This window comes from Choloepus didactylus, chromosome 8, assembly GCF_015220235.1.
Source record: "Choloepus didactylus isolate mChoDid1 chromosome 8, mChoDid1.pri, whole genome shotgun sequence".
Taxonomy (NCBI): domain Eukaryota; kingdom Metazoa; phylum Chordata; class Mammalia; order Pilosa; family Megalonychidae; genus Choloepus; species Choloepus didactylus.
The window spans coordinates 111521277-111536295 of record NC_051314.1 but is presented as its reverse complement, the minus strand read 5'-3'; the positions used below and the strand labels follow the sequence as shown (position 1 = coordinate 111536295).

At 38.2% G+C, this 15019-nt stretch overlaps 1 pseudogene; it reads right to left on the bottom strand.

Moving 5' to 3' along the window:
• Window positions 1-566: 566 nt before the first annotated feature.
• Window positions 567-14594, bottom strand: LOC119542881 (annotated as a pseudogene).
• Window positions 14595-15019: the final 425 nt, after the last annotated feature.

Sequence of the window (15019 nt, the reverse complement as noted above, 5' to 3'; positions counted from 1 at the left end):
TTTTTTTTTTGAGTACATACTATTTGACAGGTACTGCTGGATAGCTATGTGTACACTGGTGAATAAAACAAATAAGGTTCTCTGTAAAGAGAGAAGCCTTGGTCTAAGAGGTACCCATTATAACCTTACAAATTTAATTAAATGTGGCTGTGGGACTAAAGAGAAAAAATATTTCCAAAAAGGTAACTTTTTACTTAAAAGAGTGCTCATGTATCTAAATAGCAAGCCAATATTTCAGTGGACTATACTTAGAAACTCAAATTTGCTGACTGTTTCTGTTGACGTGAAACCTGTCTCATATATTGTATTTCCTTGGAATTTTTCCCATAGTAAAATCTTACCCATAAAACTTTTTAAAACAATGAAACAAACATTTTGCTATTCTTGCATACCTAGTGTTGGTAAAATATGGAACAAGTTCCAATTTTCTAATCTGAGCATAAAAGACAATTTATACCAAGCACATTACATATCTGAAACAGTTGTCCTAAGTTTTTGTACCATCACCAATACGTCATCAAATCTGGGGAAAAGCAAATGTGATTATACAGGCAAGGCTGTTGTAATTAACCTTCATCGTCTCTTTGAAAAGAAGAAATCTGAATTTCTTTGGCTATCCTCTCAGCTAATCTTCTACTTAAAGCAGTTTTTCTTCATGATGTCAAATCAAAAGGTCCACCTGTTGCATCCAGCTGCTCCCCATCACCTTGCATGACAATCATGCAGCTCCTGCTGTATCCCAGCAATGAATTCCCATTTCATAATATGCATCTGCTCCTCCAGTTGCCACAAGACACATATTAACAGCTGCTGTCCCAGCACCCTGGGTCCCATGAATGGGAATGGAGAGAAGCTTTTTCATATTAGAAAGAACAATTCTTACAGTCTGGTGTGCTGGAAGAGCCAAACTGTCACCAAGAGTGATTTTTGTAATATCTTCTTGTGAAGCCTGTAGTTTTTGACCATTACAAAAGGCACCTTGTCCTTTTCTGCCAGTCTGCATTTTATCCTTCATACAACTGTACACAACTACAAATCACATTTTTTTATTTACAACAAAGCCAATCGAAACGGCTACAAAAGGAAATTTATGTGCAATTTAGTTGTGCCATCAAAAGGGTCAACGATCCACATGGAGTTGTCAGTTAAGACACTTTTTTCCCCAGCTGCCACAGGTTCCTCACCAACGAAACTCTCCAGAGTGTCTTGCTGGGGTTATTGCAGAATCCCTGGGTTCCTTCCAAGGATCATCCGTCTTCTTAGAGTGTGTGGGGTGGGATTGGGAGGCTCCCACTGTTCTGTGCTGGGACGAGTCATGCTGCTTGGCTCTTCTGGATGGAAAATTAGATTTTAAGATAAATTAATGTTAGATTATATTTAAGCTTAAGGTTTTTTAAAAAATCATATTTTTCATAAAATCAGTACTGGGTTATTTCTTAATCACTACATTTGGAAGAGAAGTATTATTTTATGTGGTTGGCAAACCCACATGAACTTTGACTAGGAAAGAAGCTGTTTTTATAACACTGAAATAGGTGCCAAGAAATATTGTGGAATCACTTTCCTGATAAATGACTATATAAAACCAGTGTTGATTTAGGTTGGATGATTCAGAAGAGAGGGTCATTAGAAAATGCAAGAGATTTCTTCTAAGTTCATGTGCTAGTTCATCAATGGCAAATATGTCCTATTATTTGTTTCAAGGGGACTTTCTAACACCCTGCAAGGAAGATACATGAGGGCACAAATATGTATTTCACCATATGGGCATATTAATAATTAAAAGCATGGGGTTCAGGGATATAAGTCTCCCTGGTACCGAGGCACAGGACTCCCAGGGATGAGCCTGGCTCTGGCAACGTGGGATTGACAATGCCGTCTTGACCAAAAGGGGGGAAAAGAAATGAAACAAAAAGCTTCAGTGGCTGAGAGATCTCAAATAGAGTTGAGAGGTCCTTCTGGACCTAAAAATATATCACATAACATCATAATTAGCTAAAAAGTAGTTCTTAGCAATTGTATAAAAATGTGGCTTATGCACATAACATCATAATTAGCTAAAAAGTAGTTCTTAGCAATTGTATAAAAATGTGGCTTATGAGGGGGGTCAGTGGGATTGGGTGGGCCATAGGGATCACACTACTGTTTGTCTAGTTTGTGGATGGATGAGTGGAAAGGTGGGGGGAAGGAAACAAACAAACAAACAAACAGACAAGGGCGCCCAGTGTTCTTTTTTACTTTAGTTGCTCCTTCTCACTTTAATTATTATTCTGGTTATTTTTGTGTGTGTGGTAATGAGGGTGTCGGGGATTGATTTTGGTAATGAATGTACAACTACGTAATGGTACTGTGAACAATCAAATGTACGATTTGTTTTGTATGACTGCGTGGTATGTGAATATATCTCAATAAAATGAATAATAATAATAATAATAAAAAAAGTAGTTCTTAGATAACAGGCAATAAATTCCTGAGGCTGAACCAGTCAGAAAAGATCAAGTTCAGGAAATGAATAGTCAGGATGTAACGTATGCAGTCTCTTCTAAAATAAACAAGGAAGAGTTCAAATCAACTGCAATTTATTACCCATTTAGTGGTTAGCCTAGTAATTCTTACTTTCTGGGGAAGTTAGACCATAGATTAGAGAAACACAACCAAAAACAGATGTTATGGGTCTTTAAATCCTAGGATAAATAAACTTTTGGATTGCAATTCAAAGATACCGTCTTTCCTGAAAGCATATATTGTTTCAGCTTTGCACTGGTAAAAAATAGGTCTTGATGAGGAAATAAAACATACAGCTTTCACAACATTATTTGTGGAGAAATACAAAGAAAAAGACTTTGAAAGACTTTAAAGTGTATTTTATGCCAAACCATATAAATCTCAGAAAATTAAAAGATCCAAATGCTCTCATAAGAGAAAAAAAAAAAATCTACATCTTTGAAACTGGGTAAATTCCACAAATAACCAGGAATGTCCTTTTAAGTTTTTAATGGCCCATTTGTGTAATTCCTGGCATTCCTGGCATAGTGTGTCATAGCCCTGGAGTTTTGTGGACATGCTGGGACAAATTTGTCAGTCTGTAGGCATGTATATGAAGTTCAGAATTTTATCATAATTGTGTAGAATACTAGAAATTTACCTGGACCAAAACACATCATTTAAAATAATCTGTTTTATCTTCTTCTGAGAGAAGCAGGACAGTTTGTGGAATAACTGGAAGAGAAAGTCAGTCTATTTTAAACATGTTTCTCTTTTGATCTTTTTTTTTTTTTTTTAAGGGTTTCAGGAGACCATAAAGACTAGACTTTTACTCTTATCAGTGATGGTTATTATTTACCAAAATGATATTTATTAAAAACATTTTCATGAAGAATTGACCTCCTTAAACCTGCCTGAGAAATTAGGTAGAAAAGAGTTGATTCTCCCCTGATGCAATTAATTCATTCTCTAGTGTCAATATATCACAAAGAAATTTGACCTGTTAAACAGAAATCACTTCAGCCCCAGTGGGGCACTCTTCTTTTTCTGACTTTTCTGTAGCTCCTCCCAACTCCACCTGTTGCCCAGGTTTGACCTGGAGTCAAAGCATCCACATGGGCTGAGCACAAATGTAGAGGAGGGAGGGCCCTGGTCCATTTCACCCTCATGGATGGAGTTGCTGCTGGGCCAGTGTTGGCTCCTTTTAAGTACCCCCTTCCCTCCTCAGGGGTTGTGCCTGAGGATGTGCCACATCCCTTCTCCAGCCAGCTGCTTCTGTTAGCTTTCCAGAGACATGGCCCAACTGAAGAGCAGTTCCTCTGAAGAGGGGTGCTAGGCTCCATCTTCTAATGGAGAAAGGGACAGGCTCAGTGGTGTGGGCATGTGTGTATCTTCCCAAGTTCTCTTACAGCCCCTGCTGAACTCCCTGACTTTTTTGGTTGGTTCCTAGTGGTACTTCTTTTACAAAATATACTTTGTAGGAATTGATTAGAATAACCTCATTTATTTAAGGTGAGTTTGTGCCTTTTTGTCTGAATCTTTTCCTAGATTGGGGAAAAGAGCAGTTGAATAAAATCTTAGAGGAAAAAAAAACCCTCTGTGAGGAACACTTCCCACCCAGTTTCCTTACTTTGGACTGCAGAAGTTTGAGAGTAACTGAGGTAGCGTTCACCCAGTTATCTATTTGAATCACAGCAATGTCTGGAGGAATTCACTAATTTAGAACTTTATGAAGACAACAGGGTTAGTTGCCAATGACATAATTCATGTTATGCAATGAATAGCACGTATAATTTTTAAACATTTAACTTTAATATAATCTATGCAGCAAAATATGAATGATAGTTCCATTATTAATTTCCAGTTTTCCTTGCAAATAATTGCTGAAAGTCCTTAGCTAGATGTGAGTGAAGGAAAAATCTTCTTTCATATCATTTCTTGTTTTTTTGTTTTGTTTTGTTTTTTGGTTTTATTGATGCTTTCCTGAATGTCTCATGGCAATCTGTCTCTCCCATGATATTCCCTACTGGGAATCACTACCACATGTCGGGGACCTTAATAATCCTTCCCAATTTCTTCATTCTGCATCTGGAAATGTTCAGAGTTTACATTAAAACCAAAGTTCTAAAAATTTTTTCTTTTACTATATCTCAAAGAGTCCATTTCTCTCCACTGCTTCTATTGCCAGCCTGGTCCAAGCTACCCCTATCTCTAACCTGCTATAATCTCTAGTCTGCTGCTTTAGCCTCCTTACTCATCCTAAATTCTCCACATTTCTCTCATTGCTTCCCTGCCACAAACACCCAGTCCATTCTCCAGTCAGCAGCCAGAGTGATCATTTTAACAGCAAACTATGCCCATATTACCACTGTGCATAAAACAGCCCATCTAAATCAATGGCACTTGGACAAATCCACCACCACCAAAACAACTACCCTCTCCTTGCACCCCTCACCCCACCAAGACAAAAACAAATGCATCTGTTCATTCAGATTCTGCCTGGGTACTCAAGTAATTTTATATTGGGAAGGACGAATAACTATGATATTAGGTCTTTCCATCCAGGAATATGAAATGTCTCTCTATTTATCCAAGACTTTTCTTTAGTAAATTTTATAATTTTCTTCACATAAGTTTTTTATTTCTTTAAATTAATTAATTTTTTATTGTGATTGTTCACATATCATACAATTATCCAAAGATCCAAAGTGTACAGTCAATTACCCCTGGTACCACCATACAGCTGTGCATCCATCACCACAATCAATTTTTGTTCAATTTTTAGAACATTTCATCACTCCAGAAAAGAAATAAAGACCAAAAAAAGGAAACTCAAATCTTCCCATACCTTTAACCACCACCCCCCCCCCCGCATTGTTGACTCGTAGTATTGGTATAGTACATTTGTTACTGTTTATGAAAGAACGTTGAAATACTACTGACTGTAGTATATAGTTTGCAATAGGTATATATTTTTTCCTTTATGCCCCTCTATTATTAACTTCTAAGTTGTAGTGTCATACATTTGTTCTGGTTCATGGAAGAGATTTCTAATGTTTGTACAGTTAATCTCAGACATTGCCCACCACAAGATTCACTGTTGTATACATTCCCATCTTTTAACCTCCAACTTTCCTTCTGGTGACATATAGGACTCTGAGCTTCCCCTTTCCACCCCATTCATGCACTATTCAGCACTGTTACTTATTCTCACAACATGCTACTGTTGCTTCTGTTCATTTCCAAACATTTAAGTTCAACCTAGTTGAACATTCTGCTCATACTAAGCAACTGTTCCCCATTCTTGAGCCTCATTCTATATCTTGGTAACTTATATTTCATGTCTATGAGTTTACATTTTATAATTAGTTCCTATGAGTGAGACCCTGCGATATTTGTCCTTATGTGTCTGGCTTATTTCACTCAGTATATTGCCCTCAAGTTTTAGTCATCAACCCATTTTTTTTTAAGATGGTTTTGTTGACACCCCATACATTCCATCCTAAGTAAACAATCAATGGTTCCCTGCATAGTCATGTATTTATGTGTTCACCACCCTCACCACTATCTATATAAGGACATCTCCATTTCTTCCACAAAGCAGGAGGAAGAATCAAAGAAGGTAGAGAGGGAAAGAGAAAGAAAAAAGAAAGAGAACAAACAAACAAAAAACAACATGACAGCTAGGAAGCAGCAAAAGGAAAGATAACCTTAGACCAAAGTAGAATAAAGAGTCAGACAACACCACCAATGCCAAGAGTCTCACACCCCTCCACTATGCCCCCCTCTTATCTGCATTTACCTTGGTATATTGCCTTGGTATATTGTCACATCAAAGGAAGCATAATACAATGATTCTGTCAATTATAGTCTCTAGTTTATGTTGATTGTATTTTTCCCCCAATACTGCCCTATTTTCAACACCCTGCAAGGTTGACATTCATTTGTTCTCCCTCATGAAAAAATATATTTGTACGTTTTATCACAATTGTTAAATGCTGTAGGTTTCACTGAGTTATACAGTCCCAGTCTTTATCTTTCCTCTTTCCTTCTGGTGTTCCACATGCTCCTAACCGTCCTCTTCCAACCATATTCACAGTCATCTTTGTTCAGTGATGCTACCATCACCCAAAATTGTGTTCCAAACCTCTCACTCCTGTCTTTTCCTATCAGTCTGTAGTGCTCCCTTTAGTATTTCCTGTAGAGCAGGTATACCACACCACTTCCTTCTTGCCTCCATGGTTTCTGCTGAGAAATCCGCACATGGTCTTAAACTTCCTTTGTATGTGATGGATCGCTTTTCTCTTGCTGCTTTCAGGATTCTCTCTTTGTCTTTGAAGTTTGATAATCTGATTATTAAGTGTCTTGGAGTAGGCCTATTCAGATCTATCCTGTTTGGAGTTTGCTGCATTTTTTGGATCTGTAATTTTATGTCTTTCATAAGAGATGGGAAATTTCCCTTGATTATTTCCTCTATTATTGCTTCTGCCCCTTTTCCCTTCTCTTCTTCTTCTGGGACACCAATGATACATACATTCCTGTATTTTGTTTTGTCCTGAAGTTCCCAGAGACATTGCTCATATTTTTCCATTCTTTTCTCTATCTGTTCTTTTGTGTGTAGGCTTTCAGGTGCCTTGTTCTCCAGTTCCTGAGTGTTTTCTTCTGCCTCTTGAGATCTGCTGTTGTATGTTTCCATTGTGTCTTTGATATCTTGTGTTGTGCCTTTCATTTCCATAGGTTTTGCCAGTTGTTTTTTTGAACTTTTGATTTCTTCCTTATGTCTACCCAGTGTTTTCTTTATAGCCTTTATCTCTTTTGCCATATCTTCTCTAAACTTTTTGAATTGATTTAGCGTTAGTTGTTTAAATTCCTATATCTCAGTTGAAGTGTACATTTGTTCCTTTGACTGGGCCATAACTTTGTTTTTCTTAGTATAGGTTGTAGTTTTCTATTGTCTAGGCATCTGACATCCTTGGCCACCCCAGTCAGGTTTTCCCAGATGAGAACAGGCTCAGATCCTAGAAGGAAGAAATGTTCGGTATCTGGTTTCCTTGATGCTGTGTCTTAGAGGATTGACACACCCTGTGGCTTTCTGCCTAGCAGGTGGCGCTTGTCATCCTGTCACTCCAGACTGGTGTAAGGAGGTGTGGCCCATGGCTGTTTTTCCCCAGGCTCTGGTGTTTGGTTCTGAATGGAAGGTGGGTAGTAGAGCTGGGCCCCACCTCTTTCCTCTTAGGAAGATAGACCCCTAGAGACAGTCATTTGTATATAAATAGATTCTTTGTTTCTCTGACTCTGCTATCTCCACCCTTGTCTGGGTCAGAGTGCTGCAAGTTTAAAATGGCTGAGGCTTTCTCTACTGCAGAGCACTGTGAGCCAAAAACAGTTGAGACTTTCTCCACTGAGCTGCCCAGGTTGAGAGAGAGAAAGCCCCCTTTCAGGGTGAGTCTATGGCCCCCAGATTCACCCATCAGCCGGAGATAGCACCTGATCCTTTGGGCTCCCTGTCCTGAGACAGATACATCCCCTGACTCTCCAAGGTCAGTCGTCACCAAAAGCCTCTGTCTGCTTGTTGGGGATTAGTAGTTTGTATTGAACAGTTAACATTAAAACCCCAGTTGGAGCTGGGCTAAAGTATATTTGCTTGTTCAGAGAGTGCTGCTCACTAACACCGCGAAGCTTTACAGCTCAGGTTGCTGTGAGGGAGGGGGCTCTTGGCTCGGGTCTGCAGTTTTTACTTACAGATTTTATGCTGTGATCTCGGGTATTCCTTCCAATTCAGGTTAGTGTATGATGAGTGGAGAGTAGCAGTCATCTCCCAATAGTTATTCCAGATCTTTTACTAGTTGTTTCATTTTTTATTAGTTGCTCTGGAAGGACTAACTAACTTCCACTCCTCTCTATGTTGCCATCTTCTCCTCCTCCAGTTTTTGATTTTTTAATTTGTTGTATTCATAGATATTTTAGAGCTTTTTACCAATAATGGGATATGTGAAATGGGTATTTTTCCATTTCAATTTTGAATTTCTTCTAGTATAAAGGAGAGTTGTTGACATTTATATAGTTATCTTGCATTCTGCCATCTTATTATAATGTCTCATTAGTGCTGATAGGTTTTTAATGGTGTTTCTTGTATTTTTTTTAATTTAAACAATCTTCTAAAAATAATAATTCTTTCCCAATATTTAAAACACATTTCATTTTTATTTGATTGCAATAATTAGAATATCTGAAATGTTATCAACTAATAACGATGAAAAACTATAACTTTTTTCTAAGTTTAATGAGACTACTTTTAGTATTAGTATTTTAATATGTTTGCTATTGACCTCTTAAATACAATCTTTATTGTGTTTAGTAATTTTTCCTATCTTTCACTTATTTTTACTTTATCAGTTTCATTCACGTTTGTTTTCCAATTTGTTAATTTCAGATATAGAGTTTTTCTTAAATAATTGCTTGGGCTTTCTTTTGTTTTAACATAGATCTCCCAAACTAATTGGTAAACAAATAGGAAACCTGTCCATCTTGCAAATTGCCTGACATATTATAGGCACTCCACAAATATGTGCCGAAAGAATAGATGAATGAGTGTGCTTCAACAGCTCCCCCTAGGAAGTTGCTGCCAATTCCTTATTGCCCACGGAACAGCGTTACATCACTTTAATGTTAGTCCTCGTGGTATGTGGGTAGCTAGTTCTGTTTTTGCTTTTTGGTGTTAGCAATTGTCTTCTTTTGTTTTATTTATTTATTTTTTAATACTTTTTTTGAAGAGAGAGTAATTTCCTTATTGGGATCTGACCTGAAAAAAATATTTTCCCATTGGGCAAGAATAGACACCTCCGGTAGGTTATTAGTTTAGAGCTTGACAATTTCTTGCTCCCAAATGGTTCATTCTAAACCAATTTCAGCCATGTTTGAATATGTCCTCCTTAACTCCTCCTTCTTTATCTGTGCTTCCCATAACCAATCTAAAAGTATCAAACATTTCTAGAGCACTCACATGCCTTGTATTTATTAAGTCTGTAGTTCTCACAACAATGCTGGGAGGGAACAACCGTTAATATGCCATTTTATGGGTGAGAGAACTGAGGCATGAGAAGGTAAGGGACTGGTTCAAGGTCACATCGCTAGCAAGTGTCAGAGCCGTGATTTACACTAGGCAGTCTAGCTTCAGAATCTACAGTCCTAACCACTAAGGCCATGCTGCTTGTTGCTTCCAAGTCCTATGAATTTAGCCTTTAAATATCTCCAGAAGTCTCTCACTTCTCTGTGTCTCCACCCCATCACCAAAACCCTAGTCTAAGTTACAATAATCTCTTGCCTAATCTTTTAATATTTCCATGAAACCCACTCTTGACACTCTGCAACCCATTCGTCACAAAACTAAAGTGCTTTTAGGAAATTGGAAATCTGGTTACATCATACCAAAACTGAAAACATCTCAGTTGCCACCACATTCTGTTAGGCTATGGATTAAGAGCTTTTACTTGACTTATAAGAACTTGCAGAATACAGGCCTGGACTACTTCTGTAGCTTCCTCTTTCTGTGCTCTCCTCTTTTTTCTCTGAGTCCCAACCACACTGGCTTTCTGTTAGTTTCTTGAGTAGGCCATGATCCTTTTCACATCAAAGCTTTTGTATATGCTGTGCCTTCTGTCTAAAATACTCTTCCACTCATTAGCCTTCAAATCTTAGTTCAAATGGAACTGTTTCAGAGGGAAGCTTCTATGGGATCCCAAAACAGGTCAGGTTCACCTATTAATTGCAGAATGCTAACAAGAATAATTTTCTCTCATAATGCTTATTACAATTTGTAATTGCATATCTACCTGTGTGGTTATTTGATCAGTGTTGCTTTTCCCACTGTTGCTGTGGGAAAGGTCCAATGTCTCTTTGCCTTCCTCTCTTTCTTCAATGCCTTCCCATTGATTTGTACATAGTAGACACTCAACCAGAATTAATGACTGGCCTCATGAATGAATGAAAATGTTTTTGAAAGCATAGGTAGATTTCTTCATATTTAGATACTTAGAAGCAAGATCAGGCAAGCTTAAGTGATCAAGCATGAGCAAAATGTTGAAATATCACAGTTGAAAAAAATAAAGGGGGACTGAGGATTGTGGGAAGCTGGCAGAGCTGGAAGCCCCAGGAATCAGTGTTTCTACCAGAATAACTATTAAAAAGGCAGGAATTGTCTGAATCAACTGTTTTGAAACTTAGAAGTCCAGTAGAGTATCATACAGCATCCAGGGAAGAGCAGGAAAAAGAGGCTGATAAATTATGATAAATACCAGTAAATTGCTCACTCAGTGTGGTGGTTATCTGTGCCTAGTCCCCACTCTCATGGTAGGCTACAAGTGAGGTCTGGCCCCTGGCATAGATTGCTGATGCCAGAAAGAGACATAAAAATCTACTTCTCCAAGAACTGAGGTAGGCATGGGCTGATCTCTGAGCACAGATTTTGATTAGCTACTTAAGATCACTGGGGGCCCAGCTCTGATGGCACCCATTATCCCAACCCACTCCAGACAAGGGTGCCAGAGGAGACTTAAAGAGGGTATGCTTCCTCAGAGCTGTGGAGGGCAGTTGAAGAGCTACCTTTGCTGGCAGGTCAAGAAAGCACAGCTTTGGGGAGCATGGAAGAAGCTCTTGATGCCCTTCCTGATCCCCAACCCAGGGCAGTTTATAGCTGGCCTCTGTCCTCCTTCGTGGATCCCTAGCCTTGTTCTAGCTGGGAAATACTGACCTGAGAGACTCCTCTCCCACATTCTTCTGCATTTTCCTTCTCTCAGAATTTGTCCACTAGGCAAGAGCAGCTTATGACAATGAAAGTAGTATAAGAAACAATTGATGCAGAAGGCCTAGGGCAAAACTTATCTGCTTTAAACAGCTGGGAGAGGGAATTCTGCTGGAAAGTAGTGGGGGAATTCAAACTCCTGTAAACAGGGAAACTCCTAAAGCCATTAGCAAGCACAAAGGCCAGGACAAGACAAAGGCCCAAAAAGATAGGGAGGACCCTGCACTTTTGCATTCCCCTGGGGGACTTTTCTGATTGGCAGGTTGATACTCAAGAAAATCTCTGTCATGTCACCAGCTGGTTACAAACTCAAGAAACATACATCTCAGGGAATAAATCCCAGAGTTAACATTTTAAAATAATAAAATGTATAATGTACAAGAAAAGATTACAAGACAAACACAGAAACAAGAAATAATGGCCTAACCAAAGGAAGAGGATGAAAATCCAGAAAACACCAATGAAAAAGACCAGACTGTTTACATACTAGACAAAGCCCTTAAAAAAAAATCTTTAAAATGCTCAGGAAGGTAAATAAAATACATAGAAAGAACTATAGGATATCAGGGAAACAATAAATGAACAATCTGAGAATCTCAATAAAGAGATAGAAATTTTAAAAAGGAACCAAACAGAACTACTGGAGTTGAAGACTGCAATAACTGAAGTGAAAAATTCCCAGGAGATAGCATATTGGAGCTCACAGAAAAAAAGAATCAGTGAACTCGAAGACAATTAAGACAAGTTGGGCTGAAGAGTAGTGTTCCAGTTTGCTAATGCTGCCATTATGCAAAATACCAGAAGTGGATTGGCTTTTTTTTTTTTTTTTTTGGATTGGCTTTTATAAAGGGGTTTATTTGGTTGCAAATTTATAGTTCTATGGCCATAAAAGTGTCCAAACTAAGGCATCAACAAGAGGATACCTTCACTGAAGAAAGGTTGATGGCACCCGGAACACCTGTCAGCTGGGAAGGCACATGGCTGGCATTTGCTGTTCCTTTGCTCCCAGGTTGTGTTTCAACATGGCTTTCTTCAAAATGTCTCTGGGCTTGTCTCTTACCTTCTCTGGAGCAAACTCTGGACAAGCATCTCTAAACATCAGCTCCCAAGTGGCTCTCCAAAAGGATCTTTCAGCTCTTCTCCAAAATGTCCTTCTCAGCTGCTCTGAGCTCCTTCTGTCTGTGAGCTCTCTTATAGGACTCCAGTGATTTAATTACGACCCACCATGAATGGGCAGATCCGTATCTCCATGGAAACAATTTAATCAAAAGTCCCGCCCACAATTGATTGAGTCACATCTCCATGGAAACTCAAAAGTTTCCACCCAACAAGATTGGATTAAAAGATCACGGCTCTTTTGGGGGGACATAATATATTAAAACCAGCACAGCTAGAAAGAGAAAAGAATTATAAAAAATGAAAATAGCCTAAGTGATCTCCGGAAAAGCCATCAAGTATACCAATATATATATTATAGGGGTCCCAGAAGGAGGAGAAAGAGAGGAAGGGGCAGAAGGACTATTCAAAGAAATAATGACAGGAAACTTCCCAAACTTAGCAAAAGACGTGAATGTGCATATCCAAGAAGCCCAGCGAACACCAAACAGGATAAACTAGGAGAAAAAAATGCCCCATCACATATTAATCAAATTATTGAATCCATGGACAAAGAGAATTCTGGAAGCTGCAAATGAAAAGCAATGTGTTATGTACAAGGAAGCCTTGATTAGATTAAGTGCCTATTTCTTATCAGAAACCATAGAGACAAGAAGGTAGTAGTTTGAAACACTTCAAGTGCTGAAAGAAAACAACTGCCAGCTAAGAATTTTATATATATCCAGCAAGACTCTCTTTCAAGAATGAAACAAGGATTAAGACATCCTCAAATAAACAAAAGCTGAAGTACTTCATCACCACTAGACCTGCCCTACAAGTAATGCTAAGGAAGTTCTTCAAACTGAAAAGAAAGGACACTAGACAGTCATTCAAAGCAGCATAAAGAAATAAAGACCTGCAGTTAAGGTCACCAGTTGGGTAATTTTAAATGACATTATTATTGTATTGTATTGTTTGATATGTAGCTCCACTTCGTACTTCCTACAGGTGCTAAAATACAAATGCATAAAAAGTGACAATAAATCTAGGTTCTTGTACACACAATGTACAAAGATACACATGGTAAGAAGTACAAAATAATGGTGGGGGGAGAGAGGATGAGTTTAGGAAAAGTATATGTGCATGCTATTTAACTTAAGTTGCTATCAAACCAAATATGATTAATATATATTTAGGATGTTAAATTTTAACACCATGGTAAACACAAGGAAAACAGATGAAAAATATATCCAGATAGAAATAGGAAGACACTCAATATGTAACAACACAAAACAAACTAATAAATGTAAAAGTAGGCTTTAATGGAAGTGAGATAAAAAGGGTAAAGACTTACAAAGGCTAAATAGCAAAGGGCAGAAGAAATTCTTGTATTATCAGTAGTGAATTTAAATGTAAATGGATTAAACTCTACAGTCAAAAGGCAGAGGTTGGCAGAATGGATAAAAAAACCTGACCCAACTATATACTGCCTGCAAGAGACTCATCATAAAGCCAAAGATACAAGTAGATACTTTCTTCTGCTTATAAAGCACTCCAATAATCCAGATTAAAGCCAACCTAAAATGGGCTACATTTTAACTAAATAACATCTTTAAGAGATCTTATTTACAGTGGGTTCCCAACCATAGAAATGTGGAAAAAGATCAAGAACATGTCTACATGGTGGTACATAATTTGATCCACTACAGCATGTAAGAGGGTTGACAGCACTTTATCAGAATTTGGAGCTCTGCCATCTGATGGAAAAATCCCTTCCCTCTAGAACTGATGCTTTTCTTTCTTGAGTCAATCCTCTCTATTCATAATAGTATAAAAGCAGTCAATTCCCAGGTTGAGGAATTGAGGATGAGGAGGGAAAAGATTATTTCCACCTTAAAACAAATGCTTTAGGTCAGTGAATTTCTTTTTTTAGAGTTTAATAAGTAAATAATTCAGAAATCCATAAGCACTGAAAAATCATGGTTTTTCAAGTAGGTTAAATGTTGTCAGAATTCACTGTAGAATTGGATATGTCCCTGTATACTGTACCACCATGATTTCATCTTTTGAATAATCTAGGTGGAAGTGGGCCCCTGCCACCTGCTCCAGCCTCAACATCTAACACTCAGAAACATGAACCTGATGCTCCAGCAATGTCAGGCTGCATTCCAAAGCCCCCACACCATGCTCTGACCTGCTTCTCTTCCTGTGTCATTGTCCCCTCTGCCAGGAATGATCTGTCTGCAGCACATTCTGCCCCTGTGTAACTCTTCATTCATTCTCTATGACTCAGGTCATGTGTCATCCAGACTAAGGCTTTCTTACACTCCTCCTCCTAGACTGAGTTGTCTGTTCCTCTTTGATGTTTCTTTAATGTGCTCTGCTTATCTGACTATATTTGTCATGCCACATTTTATAGCAATTTTCTGTGCTTGTGTCTACTTCTTTACATCAAGCTTATAGAAAGTACGGATTGTTGTTCCATTTTCAGACCCCACCCCCTAACAGTGGAGAATAACACTCAATAAAAGTCTGGAAATGTTGCTTTTGCTTTTGTTTGTATGGTTTTAATTAGTTATAGTCTAAATTTTGTTTAGACATATTTCACACTGTTTACTGTCTGTCCATAAGACAATGAGA